The sequence below is a fragment of the Suricata suricatta genome, chromosome 9 (assembly GCF_006229205.1).
Source record: "Suricata suricatta isolate VVHF042 chromosome 9, meerkat_22Aug2017_6uvM2_HiC, whole genome shotgun sequence".
Lineage (NCBI taxonomy): Eukaryota > Metazoa > Chordata > Mammalia > Carnivora > Herpestidae > Suricata > Suricata suricatta.
In genome coordinates, this window is record NC_043708.1 from 92,479,582 (window position 1) to 92,496,426 (window position 16,845).

Consider the following 16,845-nt stretch of genomic DNA (forward strand, 5'->3'; position numbering starts at 1 on the left):
TACTTCTTTTTCTTTGAGTTATAATTAACATACAATGTTATATTTCAGGTATACAACATATTGATTAAACAATTCTATAGATTACTCAATGCTCACAATAAGTATCGTCACCATCTGTTACCATTCATTATTGGAGATTATTGAGTATAATCTCCTTTTCAGAGATGAAAAGTATACCACTCCATCTCCCCTCTGGCAACCAGAAGTTTGTTTTCTGTATTTAAGAGTCTGTTTCTTTGTGTTTCTTTTTTGTATTGCTTTTTAGATTACACTTAAAAGTGAAGTCCTGTCTTGTCAAAGACAAAGCATCTGTCTTTGTCTATCCGACTTATTTTATTTAGCATAATACCCTCCAAGTCCATCTATGTTTTTGCAAATGGCAAGATAACATTCTTTTTGTATGGCTAAGTAATATTCTATTGTGTGTATATATCACGCCTTCTTTATTCATTCATCTATTGGTGGATACTTAGGTTGTTTCCATATCTTGGTTATTGTAAATAATATTGCAGTAAACATAGCGGTGCATATATCTTATTAAATTAGGGTTTTGATTTTTCTTGGGTAAATATCCAGCTGTGGAATTACTGGATTGTGTGGTATTTCGATCTTTAATTTTTGGAGTAACTCTCATATTGTTTTTCACAGTGGTTGCTCTAATTGACATCCCCCCCCAACAGTGTACCGGGGTTCCCTATTCTCTACATCCTCACCAACACTAGTTATTTCTTGTCTTTTTGATGGTAGCTATTAAGACAAGTGTAAGGTGACACCTCTTATGGTTTTGGTTTGCATTTCCCTGATGATTAGTGATGTTGAGCCTCTCTTTATGTGTCTGTTGGCCATCCATATGTCTTGAGAAAAATGTCTATTCAGGTTGTCTGCTCATTTTTAATTAGATTTTTTTGGGTGTTGTGTAAGTTGTTGATATGTTTACAATAGGAACCATGTATTAATATAATTTGTAAATATCTTCTGTTAACTAGGTTGCCTTTTTGTTTTGATGATGGTTTCTTTTACTGTGCAAAAGATTTTCCTTTTGGTGTAGTTCTAATAGTTTATTTTTGCTTTTGTTTCTCTCGCCTGAGGAGACATACATAGAAAAATACTGCTAAGGGCAAAGTCTAATATAGTATTGCCTTTGTTTTCTTTGAGGGATTTATGGCTTCAAGTCTCACACTTAAGTCTTTAATCCATTTTGAGTTTTATTTTTGTGTGGGGTGTAAGAAAGTGGTCTAGTTTCATCCTTCTGCATGTAGCTGTCCAGTTTTTCCAGCAATGTGAATTTCTCTTTAACAATACTACTGGGAAAGGAAAGAGAGAACCTAGAAAATGAAATATTTGTTTAATTCTATATTCTGTAATAGATATTGTGCTATTTGTTACAGATATAAGAACAGTTTTAAATATGATACAGTCTATGACCTGAAAGAATATGCCTGGTATGGGAATTAAGTTTGTCAAAAGTATAATTATAAGGCAATGTGGTAAATGTATCTAGTAGCTGTCTCTACTATTTCAAGAATAGAACTGAAGGAAGTGAGAAGTTTGCCTTGAGTGAGTTTGGAAGAACTTCCCAAGGAAAGACATCCAGTCCTTTTGATGATTCAGAGGTTGATAGGAGATGACTCTTCTGCCATGGAGGAGAGGGTACTTCAGAGAGAAGGGCATGGAAGAATGAAATAGGAGGGCAAGTTCAGGGGTATGGCACTGGCTTGCTATGACTGGCACCTTGCTCCGATGTGGGATAAATGGAGTGAGCTGAGGTCAGACAGGTAATCAAGTGGCACATACAGAGTGTATCTTTTCAAGAGTAAGAGTTTCCTCTAGGAAAAGGTTTTAAGCAGAAAAATGGCATCCATTTATTTAACAAATACTTATATTTCACTTGCTATGTGCTGGTCACTTTTCTAAAAGCTTTATAAATGATCATCTTCATAACAATCAGATGAAGTAGATATTTTTATTTCCACTTGACTTCGGAGGAAAGTGAGACATAAACAGGTTAAGTCACATTTCCAAGATGACACAGCCAGTGAGTGATGGAGGGAAGATTCCACTTAGCCTCTGGAGTTCGCATTCTGACCACTCCACTATTCTGCCACTCAGGATTCATCACATGTTTTAGAAAGATCAGTTTGGCTCCTGGGTACAGGTACAAAGTCCAGGGAAGAAATGATGTATTAATGAGGTAAAAGGGAGGCAATCCATGGTTTCAAAGGGTGTGCTTGGAAGTAGAATTGATAGGAATTAATGGGCTGATTGTGGCATATCAAGAAGTTAAGGATCTCAGGTTTTGGGGTAGGTGGTAATTAACTTAAGATAGGAAGTACTGGATTAAGAAGGGAGGAGAAGAACAATTGTTCATGTGCATTCTGAAGCAGCAGTAGAATATGCAGGCAGTCATATATTGAAGGCAGATGGTTATATGGAGCTAGAATTCAAATGAATGTTCTAAGTCAGGAATTTAGATTTGGAAGTCATTGGAAACTACAGGTATATATGTGTTCCCAGGGAAATTCTTAACAGATCCCTACCGATTTGATCTGGCTTGGAGATGTATATATTTAAGTTTGCTCCCCCCCGCCCCCGGCATAAAATGAGAAGAGCAAAGGCTTTGGAATAGAATGCACAAAATCATATTAGTGAATTCTGCCAGTTATTAGTTGAAATAGGCATTTGTAACTGCTCAGAGTTTGACAAGTTCATTTACAAAAAAGAAAGGATAAACCGTGTCTACATGTTGAGCATTTCAAAAGAGCAAGAGTATCTGATGATTCAGAAGGACTCTGTTTAGATTCCCTTGTGAAGACACTTGATTATATCTGCTTTTAGCTTTCTTATGAGAAAATGTCACTGTGAGCTCTTGTAGTTGGGATTTATACTGCAGGGTGGTTGATAGTGAATAACCTTCCGGGACTGGTTAGAGTATGTTCCCAGAGGCACTGCTGCTCTCACAGAGTACTGGGGAGGTCTAGCTTACTATTTTATTCCTTGTGTAAGTAATCTTAACGTAAAAAGGTTATTTATGCCAGTGGAGGTACTGATTTCAGGAGTGGGGCCTGCCCTTTATATTCTCTTTATTGATATTCAGCCAGAAGAAAGGGATGAGTTTACCTCACGGCAAGAGTGATTGCAAAAAAGGATCATACTTAGTGTTCTCCGAGATATTTTATAGAGTGTTTACCTCATTGTGCCGTATTTTTTGAAATTAAGTAAAAATGATGTTGCCAGAGACTTTTGTTGAGTGGATTGACCCTAAATAGTCTTAAAGCACTTAATACTGAAATTCAGAATTATTAGAAAAAATTCCTATTTAGATATGTAGTTAACTATACAAAGAATCAGCTTAGACCCAAAGGGTTTTTTTTTAAGGTGCATGTAGTGGGGACAGGCTACATTAAGTACAAAGCTTGGCTCTTGTACTGACTACTTAAAAACAAGCAGAATTTTAAGAGCAAAACTTCTGAGCATTTGAGTATTTCAAGTACAGTGAATTCGATTATAAACACTGTAGGGACAGACTGTCTCCATTATAATAAAAGTCCTATGATCTGGCATTTTACCCACTGGAAAGATATAGAAAACAGCATTTCCCAAGTATAACTTTTTATTCTAGAAAATGGTCTCAACACTACAGTTGAAGGAAATAGTAGAAATTCTATGAGAACAGTATTTAAAAAGAAAAGGAATGAGAGACTAATAGTGACATAAAAGGAGAGGACTGTGCTGTCATTTATTTTAGTTCTAGGATACCTTGGAACAAGCCACCAAAAACATAGGGACTTAAAACAACAATGGTTTCTTTAAGATTTGGTAAAATTCTCCAGTGACACACTATGTCCCTGGTGATAAGTATTTGTTTATACTTTTTTATTTAATATATTTAAGTTCCTAGATAGTATAGGGCTATTAAAATTATTTCCTTTTAGATGTGGTGGCCTCTGTTTTTTCAGGAATTGGTATATTTCATTAAAGTTGGCAAATTTATCGTGAAATGCTGTTTATGGTATACCCTAATTTTTTGATGTCTGTAGAATCTATAATGATATCCCTGTTTGTTTGTTTGTTTTTTTGATATCCCTGTTTTATTCCTAATGTTTGTAATTTGTCTTCTCTCTTTTTTCTTTGGTAGTCTTGCTTGAGGTTTGTCAATTTTATTAATATTTTTAAAGAACACATAGGTTCACTGGTTTTTCTCGATTTTTCTGTTTTAAATTTTATTGCTTATACTGGACTCTGTACTATTTCCATCTTTCTGCTAGCTCTCTGCTTGTTTTGCTCTTTTTATTCTAGGTTGATTAGATGAGAACTTATATTATTGATTTGAGCCTTCTTATTGATTGTATGCATTTAGTGCTTTAAATTCCTTTCTCAACACTATTCTAGCTATTTCCTGCAAATTTGGGTATGTTGTGTTTTCTTTTTACTCTGTTCAATGTACTTTTTAAACTTCCTTTGAGCCTTCTTTGACTCCCTAACTATTGAGAAGTGTGTGGTTTAGCCTCCAAGTGTACAAAGATGGTTTTCTTTCAGTTACTGATATTGAGTTGGGATTCATTGGGGTTGGAAAATACATAATGATTCCAATTCTATTAAATTGGTTTACTCTACTGCTCATAATATGGCCAATTTTGACATATGTTTTGTTGATGCTTGAAAAAAATGTGTGTTTTATTATCGGGGGATTATTTTACAAATGTCAACTAATTCTATCTATTAGTTGGTGCTATTGTATTCTTCTGTATCTTTGCTAATATTTTGCCTAGTTGCTCTATCTGTTGCTGATAGAAGGTTGATGAAAGTTTGCACTATAAATGTGAATGTATCTACTGCTGTTTTCAAGTTATCAGCTCTTGAGTGACATACTATGCAGATCCCTATTTGCTGTGAATACATTTAGTATTGGTAGATTTTCTTGGTGGAGTGACCCTTTAATTTTTATGTAATGTTTTTCTCAGTGTCTGATAATTTTCTTTGCTCTAAAGTCAATAGTCTCTTTTCATAATAGCCATTCTTATTTTTTAAATTAATATTTACACATTATCTTTGTCTTTTTACCTTCAACATGCTTATATTGTTGTATTGTAGGTGAACTTCTTATAGACACATATGATAGGCTCATGCTTTATTACATTCAGTATCTTTTTTGATATATTTAGATTGATATTTAATATACATATTTCAATATATATATTAACTATATACCTATATTTATATGTATTTGTATTTATTTTATTGGAATACAAAATGTCTTATCCTAAGTTGGCTCCAGGCTTCTAATTTTTCTTGTTTCTTAAAGCTTTAAAAAGATAAAGGGTTATTTTATTATGTTGATAATTTAATTTGTTTGGCTCAATTTTTTAAAAGTCTTTAGCACAGAGCCTGGCAATTTGTAATAAAAGTTCTAACTTGTTATACTTTGATTGTGGTCAAATAAATGAAATATCCAATCTCGTCTCTTTTGTTCCTTCTATTTGCCAATGTAAATAGAAAACTTGTCCTCAACCTTCCAGTGATGATTCATGTGCAGTTAACAATAGTCTATATGGCCTGGCTTGCTCTGGACCCTTTACTCCATGGTCTGATGAGTTGTAAGATTATACACTGCCCCAGACTTGGCTGGGTTGGGAGTGGAGGGAGATAATAAGGTAGATAGAGGATTTTAAACTCTAAACTCCATTAAAACAAGGTTCTATCTTTTTTGTTCACCACTTTATTTGGTTAATGTTTGTCAAATGAGTGAATTAATGAAATAGAGAACTGATTTATTAATCCTCAGCTCAAGAGGAGTCCTTAGTTGTTAGAATATAGTTTCTTGAGTTTAATTTTATTTTTTAAATTTTATTTTAATTCCAGCATAGTTTATATACCTGCCATATTAGGTTCAGGTATACAGTACAGCGATTCAACAATTCTATACATTACTCTGTGCTTATCATGATGAGTGTACTCTTATCTCTTTCATGTATTTCCCCATTCCTCTACCTATCTCTGCTCTGGTAACCATGAGTTTGTTTTCCATAGTAGAGTATTTATAGTTTTTCTCTTGTTTTCTTTGTTGATTTGTTTCTTAAATTCTACATTTGACTGAAATTAAATGGTATTTGTCTTTCTATGACTGGTTTATTTCATTTAACATTATACCTTCTAGATCCATCTAGATGACTTTATTATGGCCAAGTTATATTCCATTGTATATATTACCAGATATTCATTATCCTTTCATGTGTCAATGACATTTAAGTTGCTTCCATATTTGACTATCGTATACATGCTTCAGTGAACCTAAAGGTACATATATCTTTTCAAATTAGTGTTTTCCTGTTCATTGGGTAAATATCCAGGGTGGAATTACTGATCGTATGGTAATTCTAGTTTTAATTTTGAGAAACCTCCATATTGTTGTCTTCCATGGTGGTACCAGCTTGTATTCCCACCAACAATGCATGAGGATTCCTTTTTCTCCACATCCTCACCAACACTTGTTCCTTGTGTTTTGATTTTAACCATTCTGACATGTGTGAGGTGATAACTCATTGTAGTTTTGATCTGCATTTCCCTATTAGTGATGTTGAACAACTTTCCATGTGTCTTTTGGCCATGTGTAGGTCTTCTCTGGAGACCTGTCTGTTCATGTTTTCTGTCCTTTTAAAAATTAGATTATTTGTTATTATGTTGTGTTGAGTTGTATAAATTCCTTGCATATTTTGGATGCTAACCCATTATTGGGTATATCATTTGAAAATACCTTTTCCCATTCAGTAGGTTGTCATTTAGTTTTGTTGTTTCCTTAACTGCAAAAGCTTTTTATTTTGATATAGTCCTACAAATTTATTTTTGCCTTTATTTCCTTTGCTTCAGGAGACATGTCTCTGAGGTCAGAGAAATTGTTGCCTGTGCTCTTATGGGATGTTTATGATTTCTAGACTCACATTGAGGTCTTTAGTTCATTTTGAATTTATTTCTGTGTATGGTGTAAGAAAGTGGTCTAATTTTATTCTTCATGTAACTGTCCAGTTTTCCTAACACTGTTTGTTGGAGAGATTGTCTTTTTTTCATCCAATATTTTTGTCTTTGTTAAAGATTAAGTGATGATATAATCATGGGTTTATTTCTGAGCTCTGTTTTGTTACATCGATCTAGTTGTCTATTTTTGTGCCGGACCATACTGCTTTACTTACTATACTTCAAGAGTATATCTCGATACTTAGGATTCTGATGCCCTCCATTTTGTTTGTCTTTTTCAAGATTGTTTTCTTCTTTTCCCGGCTTGGTGGTTTTAGACAAATTTAAAGTCTTTTTGTTCTAATCTGAGAAGAATCCTGTTGATATTTTGATAAAGATTGCATTAAATCTGTAGATTGCTTTGGGTAGAATGGGCATTTTAATATTATTTGTTCTTTTATTTCGTAAGCATGGAATATCTTTCCATTTGTGTCATTTTCTTTTATCAATGCTACATAGTTTTTAGAGTATAAGCCTTTTACCTCCTTGGTTAAGTGTATTCCAGTGTATTTTATTATTGTTAATGCCATTGTAAATTGTACTATTTTCTTAATTTTCCTTTCAGCTACTTTACTATTAGCCTATAGAAATGCAACAGATTTCTGTGTATTCATTTTATATCCTGCAATTTACTGGATTCATTTATCTGCTCTACTACTTATTTTTTTTAGTTATGGTAGTTTTTTAATGGAACCCTAGTATAATATCATCTGTGAAGATTTTACTTTTTCCTTACCACTTTGGATGCCTTTTATTTCTTGTCTAATTGCTGTGGCTTCCAAATCTATGTTGAATAAAAGTGGTGAGAGTGGGCATCCTTATCTGGTTCCTGATCTTTGGGGAAAAGCTCTGTTTTTCCACCATTTAATATGATTAGATGTGGTTTTTTAATGGATGGTCTTTAATATGTTGAGGTGTGTTGTCTTTAAACCTCCTTTGTTGAGGATTTTTAATTATGAGGGGATATTGTACTTTGTCAAATGCTCTTTCTTCATCTATTGAAAAGATCACAAAGTTTTTATCTCTTAATGAAGTGATGTATCATGTTGGTTGAATTGGAAATACTGAGCTCCCTTTGGATCCCAGGAATAAGTCCCACTTGATTGTGATGAATGATTTTTGAAACATATTGTTGGATGCAGTTTGCTAATATTTTATTGAGGATTTTTACATCTGTATTCATTAGAGTTATTGGCCTATAGTTTTACTTTTTGTAGTGTCTTTTATTGGTTTTTGTTTCAGAGTAATGTTAGCCTCAGAGAATGAATTTGGAAGCCTGCTTTCCCCTTCTATTTGTTGGAATACTTTGGGAAGAACAATACGGTATTACGTCTTCTTTAAATGTTGGTTAGAATTCACCTGTGAACCTGTCTGGTCCTGGATCTTTGCTATTTCTCTTCTTTCATTCTGATTGTGTTTGAGTCTCTTTTTGAGGAGTTTGGTTAAAGGTTTATCAATTTTATGGATCTTTTCAAAGAACCAGCTCCTGATTTCATTGATCTATTATATATTTTTTTATTTTCTCTTTTTCTATTTCATTTATTTCTGCTGTAATCTTATATGATCTTTATTTTTTTCCTTCTTTCTATTATTTTGGGGCTTTGTTTGTTCTTTTTCTAGCTTCTTTAAGTGTAAGGTTAGGTGATTTGAGATTTTCCTGCTTCTTGAAGTAGACCTACCCTAAAAGGGCAGCTTTTTATGCATCCCAAAGATTTTGGACTGTTGTGTTTTCATTTTCATATGTCTCCATGAATTTTTTTGACTTCTTCTTTAACTTCTTGGTTCACCAGTTGCTGTTGAGTAGCATGTTACTTAACCTCTATGTACTTGTGTTCTTTCCAGATTTTTTCCTGTGGTTGATTTCTAGTTTCATAGCATTTGATCAGAAAATATCCATGGATCACTTAGATTTAAAAAAAAATTGTCAGCACTTGTTTTGTGGCCTAACATGATATATTCTGGACAGTATTCCTTGTGCACTTGAAATGAATTTGCATTCTGGTGCTTCAGGATGGAATTTCTGAATATATCTGTTAGATCCATCTGGCTTAGTGTATTATTCAAAGACATTATTTCCTTGTTGATACCCTGTTGGGATGATCTGTCTCTTGATATAATCGGAGTGATAAACTCTTCTACAATTATCGTATTACTGTCAGTTACTTTCTTTATGCTTGTTAATAGCTGATTTATCTATTCAGGTGCTCAGATGTTAAATGAATATTTAGAATTATTATACCTTTTTGGATTGTTACTTTTGTGATTTTATAGTGTCCTTTGTATCATGTTACCATCTTTGTCTTATTTTTATTTTTTTAATGTTTGTTTTATTTAGTTTTGAGAGAGAGAGAGAGAGAGAGAGAGAGAGAGCGAGCAAGATTACACACATGAGCCTACAAGTGGGAGAGGGAGTCACAGAATCCAAAGCAGAATCCAGGCTCTGAGCTATCAGCATAGAGCCTGACATGGGGCTTGAACCCAGAATGGCAAGATCATGACCTGTTGTTTTAAAGTTCATGTTGTCCACTACAAGTATTGCTGCTACCTTGGTTATCTTTTCACTTCAATTTGTGCAATAAATGGTTTTCCATCTCCTCACTTTCAGTCTGCATGTGTCTTTAGGTCTTAAATGAGTCTCTGGTAGCTAGCATATAGATGGGTCTTGCTTTTTTATTTATCCCATCTCTCTGTGTTTTGAGTAGAGCATTTAGTCCATTTACATTCAAAGTTATTATTGATAGGCATGTACTTATTGTCATTTTGTTGCTTGTTTTATAGCTGGTTTTTTCAGTTCTATTTCTCCTCTTGGTCTCTTCTCTCACAGTGTGGTGGCTTTCTTTAGACATACACTTAGATTTCTTTTTCTTTATTTTTCACATATATATTACTGGTTTTTGATCTGTGACTCCCATTTGGTTTATATATAATATCTTAAGTTGACGGTCACTTAAGTTTGAACACATTATTTACCACTCTTCTTCCTGTGTTTTATGTTATAATTTACATATTTAAAAAAAAAGTTTGCTTATGTGTTTTGAGAGAAAGCCAGAGAGAGAAAGTGGAGGAGGGACAGATAGAGAGGGAGACAGAGAATTCAAGCAGGCTCTATGCTTTCAGAACCGAGCCATATGTTGGGCTCAAACTCATAACCCATGAGATCATGACCTGAGATGAAATCAGGAATATGAAACCATATTCCTGCTTATGATCTTCTTCCCACTCAGAGTCCTTTTTAACATTTCTTGAAGGGCTGGTTTAATGGTCATGAATTCATTTCATTTTTGTTTTTCTGGGAAACTCTATGTATCCTTTTATTCTGAATAATAGCCTTGCTAGATAGGGTATTCTTGGTTGCAGGGTTCTGTTTGTTCCCCCTTTCAGCATTTTGAGTAGTTCATGCCAGTTCTTTCTGACTTGCAGTATTTGTGCTGAAAAGTCTATTGATAGCGTATGAGGTTTCCCTTGTATGTGACTGTTTTCTTTTCTCTTGCTGCTTTTAAATTCTTTTTTTATCACTACTTTTTGCCATTTTCATAGTTGATGTCTTTCTGTGGAGTTTCTTCTGTTTTGGAAGGGGATCTGTGTGCCTCCTGGATCTTGATATCTGTTTTCTTCTCCAGACTTGTGAAGTTTTTAGCTATTATTTCTTCAGATAACTTTTATGTCCCCCCCGCCTTTTTTCTTCTCCTTCTGGGATCCCTGTAATGCAAATTGTATTATGTTGATGATGTCACCGAATTCCCTCTATTTTGAGTTTTATTACTACCTTTTTCTCTCTCCTTTTCAGCTTGATTACTTTCCATTTCTTGATCTTCCAGGTTGCAGATAAATTTTTGTTTCCTCTAGTTTACTTTTTATTTCATTGAGTACATTTTAATTTTATTTGATGAGGTATTTTTTTAAATGTTTCTGTTGAGAGTCTCACTGAGTTCCACGACTCTCTTCTCAAGTCCTTACCTATGTTTGTTAACCTCTTTTGCTGTGATTTTTGTCCTTGTTCTTGAAAGTAGTAGCCTTATGAAGAAGACATCCTGTAGGGCTCTGTAATTTAATGTTCCCTTTCACCAGGCCCTGGTGCTTCAGGGGTATCTCCTATGTGTGTTGTGTGTCCTTTATTATTGTGGCTTTATTATTCTGGTCATCTTCAATGGCTTTATTTGCAAATTGTGGGCATGATTTGGTCCCTGTGTTGTTACTGAGCCAGTCTGGGGCTGCTTTGGGCTTGAGTTGAGATAGACCAAGCATTTGCCAGAGATGGAGTAGTTCTGAATTACAGAGTGCTTTTCTTGAGTTTTCTTTTGAGAAGCTTTGATTGGAGGGAGGGACCTGCAGTCAGATCAAATGTCTGACCCTAGCCCACTGCTGGGGCTGCAGTTGGATTGGTAGGTGTGGTTATTAACCCCTCTCCTCAGGTCAAAGTTATTTTGAAGTGGTGCTGGCCCTGCTGAGACTGTTTACATACTGTGTGGCTTGTGGCAATGCTTTGGATGTGCTGTGGCCAAGGGCATATTGCAGAGTGTGTCAGCTGCAGCCCCCAGGAGTGCTGTGTGCCAGAGTCCGGTTCCAGCAGGTCCAGGGCTCCCTGAAGGATGGACGGTGTCGGCAAAAGAGAGTGAGAGAGCCTCGGCTTTCTTTCTGATCACCAGGCAGGCATCTCTGCTCTGTCGGTTTTTGTGTCTTTATTTATCGATCAAGTGTTAACATGACATCAAAAAAGTGGAATTTTTACTACAAATAATTCTCAGTGATAAGATTTTTTAAAAAGTGTACAGAAACCGGTTTTACAGAAGCGTTTTTGCAGGATTACTCTAATTTCGGTGGGCTAGTTAATTTTTGCAAATAGGATAACAAGATAATTTCAGTGAAAAGAAGATAACATACACATTTGTTTAAACTGGTAGTAAATCTTACAACTATGAAGATAGCAGTGAGAAGCAGAAAGCAAACATATTTGTTTATATCAATAACACTAAGATTTAGGCATAGACTAGGCTAAGAGTCATTCTGTCTGGCTCACAAAAGGAAGAAGGTATTTGCTCTGGTTAATAAGTTGCTTGTGTAAACCTTGCTATTTGATGTTAAAGGTGTAAGCATCATAGGAGCCCTGGCCTTTGTATATGAGTTTAAGTTTTAACTATTTTTATCTATCCTCATAATGAATATCAGTGTAAGGGAGGGTATTTTGTGGCACCAGTTAGCAAAGGTGTGTGCAGTAACTTATGTCTGGCTCTTGTTTGTTTCTTATCTCTAAGTTAGGCTCTTTTTCTCTGGGCCAGAGTTGATAGTAACTCCTGTGTTCTTTAACCCCTTTCATTATCTCTGTCTTAGGTTTGTGAAGCTCATTAGAAGAGCCTTTTGACAAACATCTGCAGTGCTTTGTCTAAATTCTTCTTTGTAGAGATGAGACTAAGCTTCTCCCCATGAGTTATCTGTGTGGGAAATATCAGTCCGATTTGGAAACTTGTGAGGCCTAATCAATAACAGCAGTCCCATTCCCAATATAAGCCAATAGTAGAAGGAGATACCGGTTTCACTTAATGGCAGGAGCTGTGCAAACGTCTGCCATTTCCTTGCCGTGACTGTCTCATCCAGCAAGGCTGATGCGGCTCCCAGCAGCTATGCAGTGCCAGCAAGGCCCCCACAGGTCTGCTTTGAGAGAGGGAACCAGTAGCCATCTGGGAAAACTCCTGCAAAGGCCTGGCAGGGTTGGAGGGGTTTGATCTGCAGAACTGCATGGGAGTGGGACTTGCCATTAGCAAGTTGGTGTAGACTTGTGGTGTTGAGCCAGTTTCCACTCCTGTCTGTGTATAGGCTGGGGGTGTGGGAGGGAAATGGTGAAAACCAGCTCTTGTGTTCTTGAAGAAGTCTCCCCAACATCCTTGCCTTTCCAGCACGTACTCATATTGGTAAATAAATCTCCTTCCCATATTCCCAGGGCATTTTTCAACTGTTGGTTCTATGCTGCATCTCAGTGGGACTGTTTATTGTGCTGTCTCTTTAAGGGATGGGACTGTATACTCCTAGATCTCTTAGAGCTGAGTCTGCTGATTTTTAAAGTTCCATGAGTTAAGCCTCATTACTAGGCCCCTCTGGTTTTCAGAGCCAAATGTTAAGTAGATTCATCTTGCCCATGTGGGTTCCCTGTGCCTGAGGTGCCTGGTGAGATCTGTTTCTCTCCTCTCTCTGAACCTGTGGGTCCCTCCCTCATGGACACTCCTTGGGTCTCTTTGGTTCTGAACCAAATCTTTGCCCTTCCTTCTCTCTTTGATGTGGTCTCTTTACATTTAGCTGTGGAAAGCCTGTTCTGCCAGTTTTGGGTTGTTTTCTGGGTTGTTTACACTGATGTGGGTGTTAGTTGTACCCAAGGGATAACTCAACCCAATTTGAGGATCTTCCTATTCTGCCACATTCCCCAGAAGTCTAGATTATCCTTTCTTGCATCTTCTGCCCATATCAAGTCCCCATTCTCCAAGGCATAGCTTAAAATGTAATTCATTCACAACATTTCCTGAATCATCTTTCCAATGGAAGAAGTCGCTCCTTTTCTTGAAATTCTGCAGTCCTTTATAATGCCACTGACCACTTTTTACCTCTTTTTAGAGATAGTTATTCACAAGTCTGCAAATCTCTACAGCTCTCTTTATTTCCTGAAAAGGGCATCTATGTTCCTTGGTCTTGTCCCCTCAGCCCTTGATAGAGTGTTTTGTACTTAACAGAGACCCTTGTTGAAGGTCGACGGCACGAAGTTTTGAGTACGAGGTGGCAGGCCCTATTGTCTGGGAGTTTTTCAAAGAAGATGGTGAAGGATTGGCGAGACTGGAAGATGACCCTTCAGGTTTCACTGCAGAGAAACAGATGGGCAGAAAAACATCAAGAACCAAAACTCAGACATAGTAACAAAATGACTTTGTTTTTAGAACTATGTTATGACATAATTTTGGAAAATAACAGTATCTTCTGAATAAAAAGTTTAACTTGTCAGCAGTATTGATTGATTTTGGTGTGTAATTCAGTAGTGTAACTAGGTGAATATATTCTAAAATTAAATGAGTAAGAATTTAAAGTAATGAAGAGCAGGCTGAGGGTATAGTTCAAAACCAGAATTTTGGTTTAAAACATTCCGCATCTCAAAAACTACCCAGGTTAAGAACTACTTAGACTTTCTAATGTAATAACTTTTGTTTATGTTTTATTTTTAATTTAAGTGTCAGTTTACTGAATGTTATTTTTTGAAGGTGATTCTCATAGAGACTTTAAAGACAGAAGGAAAAAAAATACTGCTTTCAGAAGAAAGTACTTGATTAAGAAATCTTTGCCGTAAGAAAGAGCTTTCATAGGTGCTAAAGACCAACATAAATGTACTTACTACATTTCAGCAGCCTAGGAAAAGAGTCTTTGTTTTTTTTTTTTTTTTGGCTCTTGAATTAAAAATAGAAGAAGGAAATGGAATGATTCTAGAAGGGCGTGTAGGAATTACCCAGTTGAGAAAATAGACTTCCAAATAGAGGAAATGGGAGTGGAGCCATATAGTGGATTCACAGTTTGATGTATAGAGGGAGCTTAAGCTAAAGTAAAAGGAAGGGAAATAGTAAGAAACGAGACTAGACATAGTGAGAGCCTTAGATACTGTGCTTCAAGAGCTTGGAATTTATTCTCTTTTTTTATGTTTATTTTTGAGAGAGAAACAGCGCGAGCAGGGGAGGGGCAGAGAGAGAGGGAGACGCAATATCCGAAGCAGGCTCCAGGCTCTGAGCTAGCTGTCAGCACAGAGCCCAACACCGTGAGATCATGACCCGAGCCAAAGCCGAATGCTTAACCGACTGAGCCACCGAGGCGCCCCTGGAATTTATTCTTGATGTGAGATAAACTGTTGAAGGTATTTTCCATTAATCCATTCACAGCTCTTTATTATGCTAGGCGCTATCTTAGGCATTGGGATGATGGCATTGTGCAAGACACCGTGCTGTCTTTGAGGGGAATTAGAGTTGAGGGCTCCAGAGAAATGGATAGGCAATTAAAATCTAATAAATGCTTTTTCTTTGTCTGCAGTAGAGACGCCTGACTCCTTTTAAGGAGGTAGGGATATTTTAGATTGCTTACTCTTCGTGCAGTTTGGAGATGGCTATAGGCTGACAAAACATAAGATATTTATCTTTTTTAGGTAAAGTACCTGCTGCTATTAGCAGATACTTAAGTTAATGTCCTAAATCCTAGGTCACTTCCTATGTGTTAGAAGGGAGATTGATTTGGTTTTTGTGTGTTTGTTTTTTTAAATAGTACATGATAAGAATTACTCATTGAAGTACCCCATGAAATCCATGCATTTTTTTGTGTTGTTTGTCTGCTGTTTGAATAGAGATAAAGAAAGAAAGCTCTAAGCCCTCTAAAGTAGTTGGTGTAGAATAATTTCTCGATGATTTATCTAATTATGATCTACAGTACATCATCCTTTTCTCTTTCCCCATGGCACTCTGTGTAGACTTTCATTAGTATTTACTGCAGTACCATCTGGTGACATATCCAAGGATTGGAGGTTTGTGAGCACCCTAGGACTCTAAAAGGGGTCCTAAGCAGAGTACCTGGAACGTCAAAGTGATACTTTTCTCAAAGCATCATGCCAGGACCATTTGAGGGACATGAAACACACACACACACACACACACACACACACACACACACACACTCTTGAGTTCTGCTCCAAACTTAATGAATCAGATGCTATTACAAGGGTTTAGAAATTTTCATTTTAAATATAGTCCTCAGAAGAATCTTATGCATACTGAAGTCTGAGAATCATTTAAGAAAGACCATTAAATGTTAGTTTTTGAACTGATATTCAAGCAGTTTCTGTCTTTGAGTGAAGAAAGCATCTTATAATAAACTTGTGTTTAACTAAAATTATATTTCACCTTAAAATTGTTCACTCTTTATTTTTGTTCTTTGGATATTGTTGGAATCACTACCCTCAATATCAGAAACACATACAGGAAGAAGATAAATGTTGATACACAGAAAACTTTCTAAAACAAGATCTGTGACTCTTCTACCTTCGTGTATTGTATCAGTACATAATCAGGGAAAAATCACGTTAACTTTAGTCAGGCAACTGAGAGTCATTTCTATGGCAGCTTCTAAACTTAAAATATAAAGAAAGTGCTGGGTCAAGATAATCAGGTAGGTATTGAGAGACTACCATGTGGGACATGCTTTATATTTATGAATTTGTTTTTCATGACAGCCATGTAAAGTAGACTATTTTATTTCCATTTCGTAGACAGAAAATTAATACTTTGAGAAGTCAAGTAATTTTCCAGAGACTCTTTGGTTTTTTAAGTTTAATTTTATTAAGTAGGTGATAATTTTTTCCATTTTGCCTTTTACCTTTGCCTGTTTAAAAAAGTATCACTAGGGATGCCTGCGTGGCTCAGTCTGTTAAGTGTCCGACTTCAGCTCAGGTCCTGATCTCACGGTTCCTGGGTTTTACCTTTATCACATCTGTCTTCCCTATAAAGGCTTTCTAGGATACTTAACATGGTAATGTGAATAACCAAGTCATTTCTGGGATGCTCACTTATTGGGTTGACTGTGTATTCAGGTTTAACAGGGCAGACCTTGTTTAACCCCATTGCAGATTTATTTTCTTAAAACTTTTTTTAATGTTTTTATTTATTTTTGAGAGAGAGAGAGCATGAGCAGGGGAGGGTCAGAGAGAGAGAGGGAGACATATTATCTGCAGACAGGCTCCAGGCTCTGAGCTAGCAGTCAGCACAGAGCCTGATGCAGGGCTCAAACCCATGAACTGTGAGATCATGACCTGAACTGAAGTCAGACACTTAA

At 36.1% G+C, this 16,845-nt stretch overlaps 1 long non-coding RNA gene across 1 annotated transcript in view; it reads left to right on the forward strand.

The window, feature by feature from the left end:
* LOC115303024 overlaps nucleotides 1-13,889 on the forward strand; it is a 56,643-nt gene extending 42,754 nt beyond the window's left edge. Inside the window, exon 3 of the long non-coding RNA XR_003913772.1 lies at nucleotides 13,725-13,889. This is a non-coding gene — a long non-coding RNA (uncharacterized LOC115303024). The remainder of the gene's footprint in view (nucleotides 1-13,724) is intronic.
* The last annotated feature ends 2,956 nt before the right edge of the window (nucleotides 13,890-16,845 follow it).